General features: G+C 40.9%; 1 protein-coding gene across 2 annotated transcripts in view; it reads left to right on the forward strand.

Annotated features, from left to right (window-relative positions):
* The window catches only part of SNX25 (sorting nexin 25), a 131991-nt gene that overhangs the window by 10627 nt on the left and 104907 nt on the right, over positions 1–16457 (forward strand). The gene's annotated exons all lie outside the window — the stretch shown is intronic.

Raw genomic sequence — 16457 nt, forward strand, 5'->3', positions numbered from 1 at the left:
GCACACGCATGAGCAGGTGAGGGGAAGAGAGAGAGGGAGGCACAGAATCTGAAACAGGCTCCAGGCTCTGAGCTGTCGGCACAGAGCCTGACATGGGGCTCGAACTCACAGAGCGCGAGATCATGACCTGAGTTGAAGTCAGATGCTTAACCGATTGAGCCACTCAGGCGCCCTGACCTTGTTGCCATTTTAAAAATGCAAACCTAATTCAATCCATCTTCAGCAACAGGTTTAATTAAAATCCGCTAGTGGCTTCCTGTTCTTCCCAGCTCTTCAGCCTCCTCTGTCTTCACTACCTTCATTCTCATACTCCATCCTTAAAGGGCCATGCTCCCTCCATCACTGGCGACTTTGTACATTGCCTCCTTTGCGTGGAGCAGCCCACTGCCCCCTTACTTAGTGAACTGCTTCCCCAGACCTCAGTCATCACTTGTGCAGGGAGGGTCTCCCTCTCTGCTGTGTGGATTCTCCTGGCACCACATACCTTTTCCTTACTGTACCTACCAACGGCTGTACTTTTATATTCCCTTGGATGATTCCTTGTCTGTCTTGATCTCCACAAAGGCAGAAACTCCCCTGTATCTTTAAGAGCATGATTTAGTAGGTGAGCAATAAATCTTTCTTGACCAAATAAATAACTGGGCATTAATAGAACATTGACAATAAGATAATGGTTTTGGAGCCACTCTTCTGAATTTGAATCATGGCTCTGCCCTAATAACTGTGAGTATGGGCAACCTGCTTAAGATTTCTAAACCTCATGCCTGGGTGGCTCAGTTGGCTAAGTGTCCGATTTCGGCTCAGGTCATGATCTCACAGTTTGTGGTCTCGAGCCCCACATTATGTTCTGTGCTGACTGCTCAAAGACTGGAGCCTGCTTTGGATCCTATGTCTCCCTCTCTCACTGCCCCTCCCCTACTTGTGCTCTGTCTCTGTCTCTCTCAAAAGTAAATAATAAACATTAAAATATTTTTTAAAAAAACATTTCTAGAGCTCAGTCTCCTTACATGAAAAATGGAGATAATAAATACTTTTCAAGGGTTATTTGGAACAATGTTATAGTATTTGAAAATACAAATTCTAATATTTGTAAAAGTGTTTTGAATATAGGAGGTGTTAAATAGTAGATTTTGCACTATCACTTTAAAAAAAACCTTTTTATTGTAAAATAACAAGTGCAGATTCAGAAAATCACAGAAAATAAATGTATAGTTGGATGAATGATCATAAAGAGAACACCCTTGGAACTTCCGGAAACTCCAGAAGCCCCTCTGTATTTCCACCCAATGTCAGCCCCTCCTCTTCCACTTAAGTAACTCTTGACTTTATAGTATTCACTTCCTTGCATGTTGTTACGGTGTTATCACTCAAATGTGCATCAGTGGACATGATAGGTTTTTTTCCCCCATTAAAAAAAAAATTAGTTTCTCCTCTATCCTTTTCCTTATGGGATATCCTTATCCTCTTATCCTCTGTCCTTTCTTTGCAATTTATTTGTGAAGAACCTGGAGCATTTGTCCTGTGGAGTATCCTGTGGTCTGGATTTTGCTGATTACACGTGAATGATGCAGTTCAACATGTCCTCTCCTTTGTATGTCCCGCAAATTGGCAGCTGGATCCAGAGGTGTGATCAAACTTGTGTTCGATCCATTTGACAGACTATAGGTGGTGGTGTGATCTTTCATTGGGAGACACAAAACATCTTACTGACTTTTGGTTATGTTAGTAGCTGCTGATGCTTGATAGCTAGATCCACTAATTTGTTGGGGGTGACAAAATGGTAATGTTCAAATTCTGTCATTTACTTTTCATTTATTGCTTTGAATACTTTTTTTTAATTAAAATTTTTTTTTAAGTTTATTTAGTTACTTAGAGGGAGAGAGAGAGAGAAAGAACAAGTCGGGGAGGGGCAGAGAGAGAGAGAGAGAGAGGGAGAGAGAATCCCAAACAGGCTCTGCACCGTCAGCACAGTGCAAAGCCTGATGTGGGGCTTGGATTCAAGAATGGTGAGATGAGAACCGAAGCCGAAGTCAGACATTTAACCAACTGAGCCATGCTGGCACCCCTGAATACTTTTTTAAAAGAGACCTGTTTCCCTCATCTATTTGGTTACACAGTGGTATACAGTTCATATAGAAAAGCAGAGCAAATGCTATATTTTCCCCCATTATTAGTTTCTAAAATGATGAGTTGGTTCCCCAACATCCTTTGAAGGTAATCAATTATGTGTTTTGAAAAAAGAATTTACTACGAACTTGCAGATGAGAACATAATAGACAGGTTTTGATCAGTTGTAATTATCTTTTTTGAAGCTTCTAAAATCCCATCTTTGGCCCATGGGAGCCTTTTGAAGTTGGCTCCAGAGACCTTTCTATATGACCCTACCTTTTGATATGACCCTAATTAGTTTTTAGAGTTTTCTTGCTGTCTGACATATGACATAACCGGATATTTCAGGTTCATCTTGAGCAGTTTCTTCTCACACCTGGACTTAGCCATTTCTCCAAAAAGAGCCCTGATTTCTTTTAATGGGAAATGGTATTTCAAGAACTCATTCTGCCTCAGCTCTGAGTAGCACAGCCAAGACCTGGACCCAGCTGTTGGGACTTGATTTGCTTTATTTGTAGGGTGACCAACCGACCTGATTTGCTTCCAACTGTCTTGGCTTTAGTACCAAAAGTTCTGTGCCCCAAGGGGAAAAAAATAAAACTCATTCTAGGTGTTAAGGAGGCTTGTTGCTATAGGTTTGGTCATTGTTTCTTGGCTTTCTCTATGGAGAGATCTGGAAAAGTGTGTTTTGCAGAGAATTCTCTCAGGTGTTAGCTTTATTTATTTCATAGGTCTCCTTAAAGGCAAGTAACACTTTCAACAGTGCTTTGTAATCATCTTTGCCACTTGCTTATCGTAGCCTATCTTGGCATTGTTAACGGGTTCAGGGAATTAGGTTGTATGGTCTCCATTTAATTCATTGCATTCCAGTCCATGGTTGTGTATACAGTGGACACATACGAATATCAAAGAGTAAATGCCTTAGTAATTGCTGTAGCTAAACTTAATATTTATTGTACATACTGTATGCAGCTGGATGTATTACCTAATTTAAGTTTTAAACCTACCATGTGAGTTAGGACCGTTCATCTCATTTTACAGATGGGAAAACTTAGATTTAGAGCAGCTGAATACTGTATCCAGTCCACATAGCAAGTGGAGGAACTAAGAATTAAACCCAGGTCTCTCTTACCCTGGAGTCCATACACTTAACCACTTTATTACCCTTTTAATTATTAAAGATCAATCTCACCTGATTGAGGTTTAAAAAAATTTGAAATTCTTTGGGATGGTTCTAGGATTTGTTTAGGAATTGATGTCACTTTAGAAGTCTCAGGATGAACTAGAATCATGTCCCAACTACCCCTTCTATGCTCATGATGATCATTTCTAATTGAGTAAGGCTGTTTTTGTTTTCCTGCTGAATCTGGGTGAGGCCTCAGAATCCTTTTCAATATAGTATTCCAGGCAATTAGTAAATATTTACTAGAATTGGCACATAATGTGAAACCCATCTGCCATTCTGAGTGAGAACCTCCGAGAAGGGCAGTGATCCCTCTGGATTCCCGTAGCACATTTCTGTCCCTGTATTACTGTCATCATTGTGCTGTATCGTAAGTCAGTCACACACTCTTCTCATCTGCTCTGGTAAAAACTAGTTTTCTAAACTATGATCCATAAATGCTTAATTCTTGGAGATACTTTTAGGTACACTTCAAAAACTAGAGGCAGGATGAGAGGCTTGTTTCATCACATAAATTTGAAAAACTAAGTTCTCGAAACTTTCTATTTTAACGTTGAGAAATCCTATAATAAAGGTATCTGTTAAACTGTTTTTAACCCTGTGTTTTTGGAGGGCCTAGTGGCTCAGTGGGTTAAGCACCCACTCTTGATTTCGGCTCAGGTCATCATCTCACAGTTGGTGAGGTTGAGCCCCATGTTGGGCTCTGCCCTCGGAGCATGGAGCTTGCTTGGGATTCTCTCTCTCCCTCTCTCTGCCCCTCCCCTTCCTGCCCCCCTTCCCTACACGGTCTCTTTCTCTCTTTGAAAATAAACATGAAAAAAACTTAGACCCCCTGTATTTTCTACATGTGGCCAATCCCTATCCCCCCCCTTTTTTTTTATTAAACAATAAAGACATCTATTGAGAAATAATACACAATCTAAAGGTCTAGAGGTAGGACAGGCCCCTTGTGGGGAATGTCAAGCCTCCATCACCATTGCTTGTATTTCTTCTGCCCTCTCCTGAGGTGGATTAACTCTTAGACTAGCGGCCAGATGATGGTAGCAGCCTCAGGTACCACAGCCACACCAGGTGGTATCCAGAGGAAGAAAGTCCCTTTTGGGAACAAGGAAAAGGTTACTACAAATGCCTCTGGCAATCTTCTCCTCACATCTTACTGGCTAGGTTTGGGCAAGGGGACAGGGTTTCTGTGATTGACCTGGGTCAACCTTTAGAAAGGAAAGAAATTAGAGTGAAAACAATGAGTACTTACTAGTTTTCATGACTAGGGCTCACCTGTCTTTTTAGCCTGTCTTCCACACTTCTGCTCATTCTTAAATCTACCTTCTGGGGCACCTGGGTGGCTCAGTCAGTTAAGCTTGATTTTGGCTCAGGTCATAATCTTATGGTTTGTGAGATCGAGCCCCTTGTCAGGCTCTGTGCTGACCGTGCAGAGCCTGCTTTGGATCCTTTCTCCCCTCTCTCTACCCCTCTCCCCCTCATTCTGTCTGTCTGTCTCTCTCTCTAAATAAATAAATAAATATCAAAAAAAATATATACCTTCTGTTCCTGAATTTACCCTCGTGTGGTGTATGTGCGAGTAACCACATGCCTCTGAGAAGGCCACAGCCCCTGTTTCTGCCCTTTCACTTCTGCTTGTTAAAGGCCCATTTCAACTGTCCTTCCGTCCTTTACCAAAAAGTCAGCTTTACCTGCTTTTTGGTTCTGCCCAGTAAATGTTTATTGTGGCGAGGAGAGGGAAAAGTCTGGGTCAATTCCAGGGTCTGGCATGGGAGGATGAATGATTTCAGGAACCATTAGTGCAGGTTTTGAACAGTGGTGGGTAGTGGGTTTTTGCCATGTAGATTTTGAGAGGCCTGTGGATATGTTCAGCCTGCAGTTAGGTGTGCAGGTCTGCAATCTGAGGGGGAGGCCAGGATGAAGGGAGTAGATTTGTTGGCGGTCCGGATACAACACGGTAGTCAAAACTACAGGGTTGATGAGACTGTCCAGGACAGCCTATAATGGTTGAAACCAGGGAGCCAAGGGCAGGCCGAGGAGGAGCCGTCCACTGCGGTGTGAGGGCAAACAATGCCGAGACCGTGCGTAGGAGAGAAGAGGCAAGAGAGAAGCAGGGAATAAGTGGCAAGTAGCGTCAGGTGTAGCAGAGAGGTCCAGAAGGAGGACCGAGAAGTGTCCACTGGGTCTGACAACTGGGAGGGTCTTTGGAGACTTGTGACAGTGGTGGTTGGGGAGGCAAAGATGGATGTGGGGGCAGAAATGATATCCTTGTGGGTGAAGAGCGAGGAGGAGGTGAGGAAGGAGAGACAGTATGTGGACGGTGCTCTCTAGAAGCTTGACCGAGGAGGAAAGAAGAGAAGGGAGCATTGATAGGATTGTGTGTGTGTTGGGGGTGGGGGGTGCTTTTTGTTGAGGGGAGAGATGTAAACACATTTTCGGGTTAAAGGGGAATCTTGAAAAGGAGACCGGAAGGGCCTGAAAGTCTCAGCTAGAGAATGATTGATAGGGTGGTGTCTAGGCACACAGGACCAGAGCACGGGTGGAGGGTTTGGGCTTGTGACTAGTGGGAAAGACGTACAAAGGGGAGGGTATAGAGAGAACCTCTTAGGAGGTTGGCAGGGAATTCAGATGTTTCAAGCTGGCCCCTACTTTCTTGGTAAGTAGGAAAGTTAATTGCTGACGGTTAAGAGAATGACCCGTGCAGAGGGTAATTTGAAGATAGGTGGCAAAAAGTTTGGGGGAAAAACAACTATTGGAGAAAATACCAGCAAAGTCATTTATTGAGCCCTTACTATTGTACTATAGTAAGTATATTCTCATTTAGTCCTCACAGGGACCCCATGAGATAGTTACTCTTAGCCCCATTTTGTGGACCAGGAAACAGTTTTAAAGAGGTTAAGTGACTTGCTAAAGGTGTCAGGTTATGAACCAGGGATCCAGGCTTTTTCTGACGCTGGAACCAGCGTCTCAGTCTTTATGCTCTATGGCCACACAGCAGGGAGGAAGCCTAGCAAGGATAAGTGGGCAGATTGTTTTATTTATTTAGTTTAGTTTAGTTTTTTAAGATATGAGCACAGGAGTTGCAATTTTATTTTTTTTATTAAATTTTTTTTAAAGTTTGTTTATATATTTTGAGAAATAGACACACACACACACACATACACACAGACACACAAAGCACGAGTTGGGGAGGGGCAGAGAGAGAGGGGGAGAGAGAATCCTAAGCGGGCTCTGCACTGCCAGCACAGAGCCCGACTCAGGCTCTATGAGATCCTGACCAAGCTGAAAGCATGACATGACACTTAACTAACTGAGCCACCCGGGGCGGGGGGGTGGGGGGGGGGCCCTGGGCAGATTGTTTTAGAGTTAAGTGCAGTTTGTGGGTTGGAGGCCAGGAGAATGTGGTGACACCCATTGGCATGGTTGTGATACGTTTGCAGGAGGAGCACTCGGCTCCTGCAGTGGAGCCGAGAAAGAGCCAGGCTGTGGGACTCCTGATGGGAGCTGCTCAGGTGTCAGCTAAACCAAGGAAGGAACCAAGGCCAGGAGGGAGCTTAGAGGAAGGGGACGGGTAGAAGAGATTGTAAGTCTACTAAGAAAGACCTTGAGGTGGCCACGAGAAAGGGGGAGAAGAGAGGAGCATCCTGGAGCTGAGGAGCCAAGGGACCGTGTTGTGGATGTGATGTGCCCTGATGTTCCACGTTGTTCATCTTCTTATTTCTTTTGTGACCGAAGGAGTTGTGTCCAGAAGCTCTCTGATAAAATGATGTCTGAGAAGAAAGCTTGCATTGTACATTATGAAATCAGGCAGTGGGAGAGACTAAGGGTGTGTAGAGTGGGGGTGCTGTCTCTTGACTGGCCCAAGGTCAGCTCTGGCAATTCCACTGTCCCTTATGGCATTTGCTTGGAACTGTACTCAGGTGATTTTTACCGATTAAAGGCAATAGCAGTTAGATAATAACGTGGTTGTTTTTCTTTAGAGGAGTTTCATTCAGTGCCTGTACTCAGTGTAGGCCGTTCTAGGACTACAAATACTTTTTGATTCAAGCACTACATTTAAAACTACCTCTTGGGAAGCCTGGGGGGCTCAGCTGGTTAAGCTTTTGACTTTGGCTCAGGTCAAGATCTCACAGATTGTGAGTTTGAGCCCCGCAGTGGGGGCTGATAGCTCAGAGCCTGGAGCCTGCTTTGGATTCTGTGTCTCCCTCTCTCTCTGCCCACCCAGGCGCCCCAGAAGTTTTGTTCTTTGAATTTTAACATGAATTTTTGATGGAAACGGTAGGAATAATTTTTATGATCTATATCTATGCTGGGACAGGTAACTTTTTACCCATTAGTTAGAAGGGACGTAAAGTCAACTTCTTTGAATAGTTTCCATTGAATTCATTTTGATTTTATCCAACCAGTGTTTTTTATGGCAATAATTCATCTCCCACATTTCAGTGTCTTGTATATCTGTGTGTTGCCTGGGCCACTGTACATGGAGCTCAGCTTTTTGCTTTAAGGGAACTATGGAAATAGAGATACTACTGAATTAGATTACCAATATAATATTTTTCTAACTTGGTAGGTACTAAATATCTAATCACCAGTTTTTATTTAAAAGCTAGCCAACAAATTAATAATAGTATTATGGTATTTCAGAACAGCAATGGAATATTAAAAAAAAAGGGATTGCTTTTGTTACTAAAGGACTCCGTGAAAAAAGGAATTCTATGTGACTCCTCTCTATTTGTTGAGTTACATGAAAGCCTTGAAGCAGAGGTAACCACTCTTGCTCCCTTATCATTTGGGTTGAGTGGTTTCAGTGAGAACTCTGATGAAATGAGAATAATTCTTGTAATATACCTCAAATATGTATTAACTTAAATTCTTATGAAATGATCTCATGGGTTGATTGTATACTGAGTAACTTTTCTTCCATGACCTGGGCTGAAGATCGTAATGTAGAGAAGATACCAGAATAAGGAAGAATATTAGAATTCCAAAGCACAACCTTCCTCAGTGGTATAGCTAGCCTAACTTAATCTCTTTAAAACTGTTTCCTGATCCATAAAACAGGGATAACACTAACTATCTCATGGGGTCACTGAGGATTAAATGACAATGTACTTAGCATACAGCCCAGTACAACATTAAGGACTCAATAAATGTTTTTGCTGTTATTATCTCTAAGAGTTCTTTTTCTAAACCTTTTGCCACCTCTTTTACTTGAAGGTAAGCTTCCGTCAAAAATAGATTAAGGCCCTTGAGCACAGAGAATATAATTTATTTCCCTTTGTCTCTGTGGTACCCAACTAAGTGGCAGACACACAGAGTCCTCAGTAAATGTTAGATGATTGAATGAATGGATGGAAATGTGATTCCTATCATGGAAGCCTGTGATTTCCCTCGTGAACTCAAAATTACAATGGAAGTCAGCAACAAAATGGTTATAGAATTTTTATTACATGAACCTTTTCAGGAATGCACAAAGCTAAAGTCAGTTTTCAATTACCCTTCCTGAGACAATTTGCTTTTCCTCATTCTCCTCCTTCTAGCCCTGGTATCTGTTCTGCACTTACCAGTTTAGGCAAACTGCTGTCTGCCTGTGTACTTTCAAGTGCATGTTATTACTTCAGTTTCCAAACCTGTGTCTGATTTGAGATATACTTAAATTTCTCTTAAAATCAAGTGAAGTGTGTTTTCTAAGGATCTTCAGATTTGAGTCCTTGACGTTAGAAGTGAAACACATCTCCCTTCCCGTTAGTCTAATTCTTCCAACTGAGTGGAAAAACAATCCTAAATACATTAACCTACCTCAAAATCTATCTCTGTTGATCAATTAGTAAAGAACTATTCATTTTTCTCCTGGAAAGTAGTTTATTAACCAAGAAATCTGCTTGTGACAGTAAGACCTGAAACCATGAAAGTCATAATACTAATCACATGTAATAGAACTACAATCATTTTTTGCGAAGGAAATTTTCATTATAAAAAAATTTAGACTATGACTCTTGGAACTGTAATAAGAACCTATATTTGTAAACTGCTTTGTAATTTTAAAGCACTTTTACTGCATTATCCTTCTTGAGATGCAGAATCATCCTTTAATATAAATAGAGCAAAAATTATTTAAATTGAATTGAATCTCAAAGAGGTGAATATGTTTACTATAACTCAGCAAGAAAATGGCAAAGAACCAACTACAGCCTACATTTTCTGGGTCTTAATGTAGTGTTTTTGCCATTATAATGTAATGTCATATGCTTTTCCCATAGTAATAATAGGGGGATTGTGCTCCAGCATAAAGCACATTTGAATTTCATATTTGTTCAGAGAAAGGGTCTGATTTCATACTCTTTCATGGGATCTATTCTCAGATCTATCCCAGCTGAAGAATATCTTTCATTATAGAAATATAAACAGAACCTTGATTCCTATATTTGATGCATACAGGCAGGGTTGGCCTTTAGCCTGAACACAACCATACTTTGGTAAACGGTGTAATAAGCTACGGGAGCTACTGATGATCTAATCTACCATTCATCTCTTGCCAAGTTCATTTTAGGTAGAATCACGATAGGGATTTATATTTCTGGAGGCCAAGTTGGCTTCACTGCCCACATATTCCTCAGGCTAGAGAAGGCCCTGGCTTGCTCCTGCCTCTGTGTCCATTACTCATTTCCCTGTCTGGAAGTACCCTGCAGCATCGGGTTTTCCAGGCCCATAGTTCAGGGTTGGCTGAAGAGGCTGGAAAGGGATTTTTCCAGTTCAGCTTTGCATATTTTGTGCTTCCCAGCATCTCCTACACCCTCCTACCATGCCCCATTCAATTCCTTCAGTTTCTTCTTAGCTCGTAAGACTCCATGAAGCACAAAATTCTTGAGGTACACAGTCCTTTGAATGAAGTCAGACTCCAAATCCAACTATATATTTAATAGACACTTAGTAGTTTTTTAGATTGTTTCTGGTGGTCCTACACTTAGATCAATAGCATAGAAATGAAAATATTTTTTCATTTAAAAGAGAAAGAGGGGCACCTGGGTGGCTCAGTCGGTTAAGCATCTGACTTTGGCTCAGGTCATGATCTCATGGTCTGTGGGTTCGAGCCCCACGTCGGGCTCTGTGCTGACAGCTCAGAGCCTGGAGCCTGCTTCAGATTCTGTGTCTCCCTCTCTCTCTGTCCCTCCCCCACTCACACGTTGTCTCTCTCTTTCTCAAAAATAAACAATAAAAAGTTTTAAAAAACTAGGAAGAAAATGGTGGAGACAAAGTAAATGCATAGTAATAGAAGAATAGTTACATTGTGGTAGAAGTCATTCAAAACAATATATTCCAAATCTTATTTCATAAAAGATGCTCATAATACTAATTATGAAAAGCCAGCTGCAGGGGTGCCTGGGTGGCTCAGTTGGTTAAGTGCCCCGACTTCGCCTCCGGTCATGATCTTAGGCTTTGTGGGTTCAAGCCCTGCGTTGGGCTCTGTGCTGACAGCTCAGAGCCTGGAGCCTGCTTTGAATTCTGTGTCTCCCTCTTTGCTCCTCGCCTGCTTGTGTGCTCTCTCCCAAAAATTAAAAATAATAAAAACATTTTAAAAATTTTTAAAAAATTAAAAAGAAAAGCCAGTTGCAGAGCTGTGTGAATACTGTTATCTTAATTTCTTTTAAAAAGTAGGAAAATGATAAAAGTACCAATAATCTGAATTATTGTGTTACCAGGCACTGTTGTAAGTGCTTAATGTGTAGTAACTCATTTAATGCTCTTATCAACCTGAAGAGGTAGGTACTATTGTTATCTTTTATTTATTTATTTTTGGGTACTATTGTTATCTTTATTTTAGACATGAAGAAATCGAGGTTCAGAAAAATAGGTTCCCAAAGTTACATAGTAAGTGTTGGAGTCACCGGTGGTCTGAGAGGAAATGCACCAGAATGCCAATAATCATTTCTGGATTAATGGTGTTATGGGTCAGTTTAATTCTTTTGTATCTATAATGTTGAACGTGTCTCTACTCTTTATATTGCTGTAAATAGCATTTTAAAAAGAAATAAAGCATGTTTGGAATCTAGAAAAACAATAATAAGAGGACATTTATAGGTTTGAATTTCAAAGAAGCCTTTTCTCTTATATCTGAAGTAGATATTATGCTTGATTTTTTTTTTTTTTAAGTTTATTTTGAGAGACAGAGCAGAGCAGGGGCAGTGAGAGAGATAAAGAGGAGAATCCCAGGCAGGCTCCGTGCTGAGCTCAAACTCAACAAATCGTGAGATCATGACCTGAGCCAAAACCAAGAGTTGGACGCTTAACTGACTGAGTCACCCAGGTGCCCCCAAATTGTACTTGGTTAAGAGGGGACAATAGACGCAAATACCACTACTTTCTATCAGTACAATCTCCCCAGATGATAACCTCTCAGTATGTGACAATGTGTTTGACAATTTTCTTTTATCAATAAAGAGAACAAGACCTTTTTTTAGTTCGTGATTAAACATTGTAAAGCACAATCCAGGAAACTGGCTTCTGATCAAACCGGGTTTTGTTTGAACATTCAAATACTTCACCAGCAATAGAGTGTAAAGGCACATACACTGTAGAACATCTCCAGGAAATGTACACTTTACTCCCTCTAAAGTGTAGCTTCAAAGGCAAAAATATTTCAAGAACAATATGTTTTATTATCTCGGCTCTTGTTTTCTGGTTACTTAACTTTTCAGCCCTTCTTTCTTGCATTTGTTTCCACCATTTCTTTCCTTTCAGAAAACCAACCAGCCAGCCATCCAACTAGCCCACCGATTAGCCTCAAATGTGTTGAAAGTTGGTAACATTTTGAGTTTTATCAGTGATCATGGCTCTATTTGCTAGTAGGTGCCAGGCACTCTGCTAATAAACGCGTTCTGTGTGCCAGCAGTGACACAGTAGAGGGCTGTGGTTTGAATGTGGCATGTGGTTCGGCCCAAACAGCGTAAGCCCACAGTGTTGGGAATGAAATTGAATTACTTGTAGACAACATCTGAAATTTTTGATTTCCGTTTTTTGCAGAAGAGAGTTGGAACATCTAGCAGGTACAGCTATGGCCACCCCCTTAACTCACTTATATTCCTTACCAGGCTCCTGCTGTGTTTTTTCATTTTGGGACCCCTGATGTTAGTTATTTAATCCTTTGAGGTATTATAAGCCGTCTTAAGCTAGAGAGGGAATTGGCTGGGTCAAGGATCTGCCATTAGTAAAAAGCACTGTTGGACTTGAGAGCCCGTGTTCTTTCTACTCTGCGCTGCCCTCATAGCTCTGTAACGTGGCTCCTCAGCTTCCGTGTTGGGCCATGGCGTTTATTACTCGTGTCACAATCTTCTGTCAGTGTCTTAGTCAAATGAGACGAATTTTCAATTATTTCAGTCCTTTCCTATCTTCCTGAGATAGCCTTTCAAGTTTCTTAGTCCTTTATCTTCGGAGGAAGGTTCTGTGTGATTCTTGGATTTCTTTGGTTTTGGAGTAATTATTTTCTGAGGCTGAGGCAGAATATGATTGGCTTGAAAGGAGCCAAGGTTTTGAGAAGAACATAGTTTGAGAATGAGAATATTAGTCACGGGATCCCAGTACTTGTCAGATGCTGAGAATACTTGGAAAGACTCCGCCATGTGACGGCTCCATGTGGTTAATGGTGATGATCAGGGCTTTGTGTTTGTTTTCCTAAGATAAATCACGGTTTCAGTACCTTATAAGAAATGACACCCATCAGTCTTTCAACTCTGTGCAACCGGTTTTCTTCTGAAAACAGACCGAAATACATTAAAAAATTTTTTGTTTTCACCGTATAAGCATATACTGAAGTAGGGTGACATTTGTTTATTTAAGGAGCCCAGGTAATGGGCACGAAAGCAGTTCCAAGTCATGGGCTGGCTGTCCTGGCCCCATCTGTGCTCCCACAGGAAGCAGCACAGTAAGCAATGTCCTGCTTATAAACAATGGACAATGAGGTACGTGTCTTGGCTGAATTCCAGGTGGTTCCTGGTTGTTTAGTTGCTAATGATGTCAGAGTACCCCGGTTTCTCTGCATGGGTTTTCTCTGGATGTTGGTTCCTCAGAAGAGGGTGTCTTTAGCTCTGACACAAAGACAATTTGAGTATATTTTGGCTATAGACTAAAACCTGATATTTCAGGAGTGAATAGAAAGCTGATACATATTCAGGAAAGGGTTTATTGATATGGTATCTGCTCGATGCTGGAGGATTTAGTTACATATATTAGAGAAAAGCTTTCTGGTTTTGCTCTGTCTTTGGAAAGCATTTTTAAAATTAGCAGTTCTGTGTCAAGACGTCATTTTCTCTCCAGAGAACTCACCGAGTGATTAAAAATGATTTCAAGTTAGTTTTCAGCTAGCTTTAAATCTTAAAATGAAGACAGAATTCACTTGTTTTAATTAAATAAAAAATGAGGTGTATTTTTTACATGACAGTGGTACTAGTTAGCCAAAAGCTTTTATGAGTTAACAGTGTGATACGGATACTAAAAACTTTAGTGAGAGCCGAGTAGTCGGACGACATTCAAAGTCCTAATTTCTGGATTTGAAATCTTCCTCAAAATTTCTATCACTTATTCTTTGTTACAGTGGGAGAAGTACAGACATTTTTATTTCTTCTTTCCTAATACTGGCATTTTAGGAAAGAGATTGTCAGGAAGAGGTGGGCTTTCCTTGAGAAATGAGGCCTGTGCCAGTGTGGATAGGGCAAGTTAGCATTTGCCTTAAAGGACGAGTCTTTGGGGGAAGTCTCTGCCATGTGGAGTTTCTTTTTTCAACCCTATAAATAGAAGGAAAATGAAGACAATTTTGGCTCAACTGCCCTGAGCCACAGGAATTTATTCAAATTTTGCATTTGTTGCAGCTAGCTAGCTTTCTCCCCTTCCTCTCCCTTCTTCCCTTTCCTTCCTTTCTTTTCTTTCCTTTTCTTTCTCCACCCTGGGGTAAAGATTAGTAAATTCCATCTTTGTGATCTAAAAGCAATAGACTATGTGTGGTAGTGACTAACTTATACTCTCTGTAGTCATTTAGACATGAGATTCTGGCTCTGTAAATACTAAATCCTTAAAAAAGGAATTTTCACGCATGGTTTCCTAGTTATTTTGAGCGCATGATTTTTTTTTTTTTTTTTTTTAAATAATCTTCCTGTTCCTATTACTTAGTGATTCTCCATCAGGCTGTTAGGGATGGGATAAGGATGATGAACTTTTTTCTTTCCGGTGAGGGCCAGTGACCCTGGGGGATAGCGTGTGGGGAAATCCACAACCCCAGATTGGAAAAACACACAGAAAAAATAATAGAGCTTTTACTTAAAGAGCCAAAATAGAGAACATTACTCTCATAAGCTCTTTAGATTAAAGAGCGTAAAGGACTTAGATAGAGTCAGTAGTGACAGACATGTTTATATATGTATTACATCTAAGTATGAAGCAGAGAGACAAAAGAAGTTTGTAGACAGATGGCAAGAAGTAGTAGAGCCACAACTAGGAAAACAGAAAACAGTAAAGGTAAGAATGAAAACATTAAGTTTTGGAGGAATTTGTGAAGAAAGACACAGTAAGCACAGAATATGCTTATGTATCCATGTGCTGTCTGTCCGTCACATTCACAACTGCTTCTCTCCCAGCCCTGATAGGCAGTTTCTATTTTAAGAACCCCAAATTGGGACCATCTCAAATAAGTGTTGTCTGGTTGTAATTTCTCACCCAACTAGTATTATGTACTAAAACTACCATATCTAGATTTGGGAACCCAAAAACTTGAGAAATTATGATTAAAATTACTCATTAGAATAGCACTCTAAAAGTGTTAGTTCAAAACAACTGTCTAAAAAATGGGTAAGTTTAAAAATATCTGTCTGGTATTTTAGGAATGCCAAGAATTTGGGGCGCCTGGGTGGCTCAGTCGGTCAAGCATCCGACTCTTGGTTTTGGCTCAGGTCATGATCTCACAGTTCGTGGGTTTGAGCCCCGCTTCAGGCTCTGTGCTGGCAGTGCAGAGCCTGCTTCAGATTCTCTCTTTGCCCCTTCCCCACCCTTCCGACTCCCCCCACCCTCGCGTGGGTGCACGTGCACTTTCTCAAAATAAACTTAAAAAAAATTGCTAGAATTTTAAAATTCCTCGTTTACTCAATTTTTCTCACAAACTAAATTTAAAAGTTACAACAAAATATACTTACATTAAATTTTATAGCAAGCTGAGAGACTAAAAAATAGTTTTAAGTGGTTGAGAGTGTACTTTATTCACTAATGACTTTGTCTATAGGTAATGAGTAATAATTTTTTTTTTTTTTTTTTTTTTTTTTGGTAACTCCTTGGGGGAGTGTGGAATGTTACGCTAATTTGTAGCATAAAGAGATTCTTTTCTTTCATGAGTGCAACACTTTCATCTTAAGGCTTTTAAAAGTATTTCAACTAAGGAATCTTAAAACTATGGCTTTTTGTTTTTAATAACAAAGAAAATGGATGACACTTTGGCACTCTACCCATGGATAGTATGGAACTAAGCTAAGGACTAGAAGTTCTCCACTCCAGGTTGGGTGGCCCAGGGCCGTGGGGTTGAATGCAGTTGTAGTGGGGTGGCCCTGCCTGGAGAACAAAGTTGTTTCCTCATGCTTGTTTGTTGGTTGAGCGTGGTAGTCATATTAGCCATTTGGATCTCAGTAGTGATGTGGTAATGCTAGTCAAGCACGTGTAATATTTCCCATGCACAGGGGGGTATCCTACATCTTGTTAATATTCCTCAGTTTCTATTTATCCTCCAAAACCAATAAGTGGGCCCAATCACATAATAACATGTTTTCAATCACTTTGGTATGTGACCAATTAAAACAATTTATTCTGTAAATAGTCTTACTAGCCAGATAGTAGGATTTTAATTTTTTTTTTTTTAATTTTTTTTTTTAACATTTATTTATTTTTGAGACAGAGAGAGACAGAGCATGAACAGGGGAGGGGCAGAGAGAGAGGGAGACACAGAATCTGAAACAGGCTCCAGGCTCTGAGCGGTCAGCACAGAGCCCGACGCGGGGCTCGAACTCACGGACCGTGAGATCATGACCTGAGCCGAAGTCGGACGCTTAACCGACCGAGCCACCCAGGCGCCCCAGGATTTTAATTCTTTATATTATCCCACCCCCTTTTTTTGTGTGCCAAATAGTATCTTTGT

The sequence above is a fragment of the Prionailurus bengalensis genome, chromosome B1, assembly GCF_016509475.1.
Source record: "Prionailurus bengalensis isolate Pbe53 chromosome B1, Fcat_Pben_1.1_paternal_pri, whole genome shotgun sequence".
NCBI lineage: Eukaryota > Metazoa > Chordata > Mammalia > Carnivora > Felidae > Prionailurus > Prionailurus bengalensis.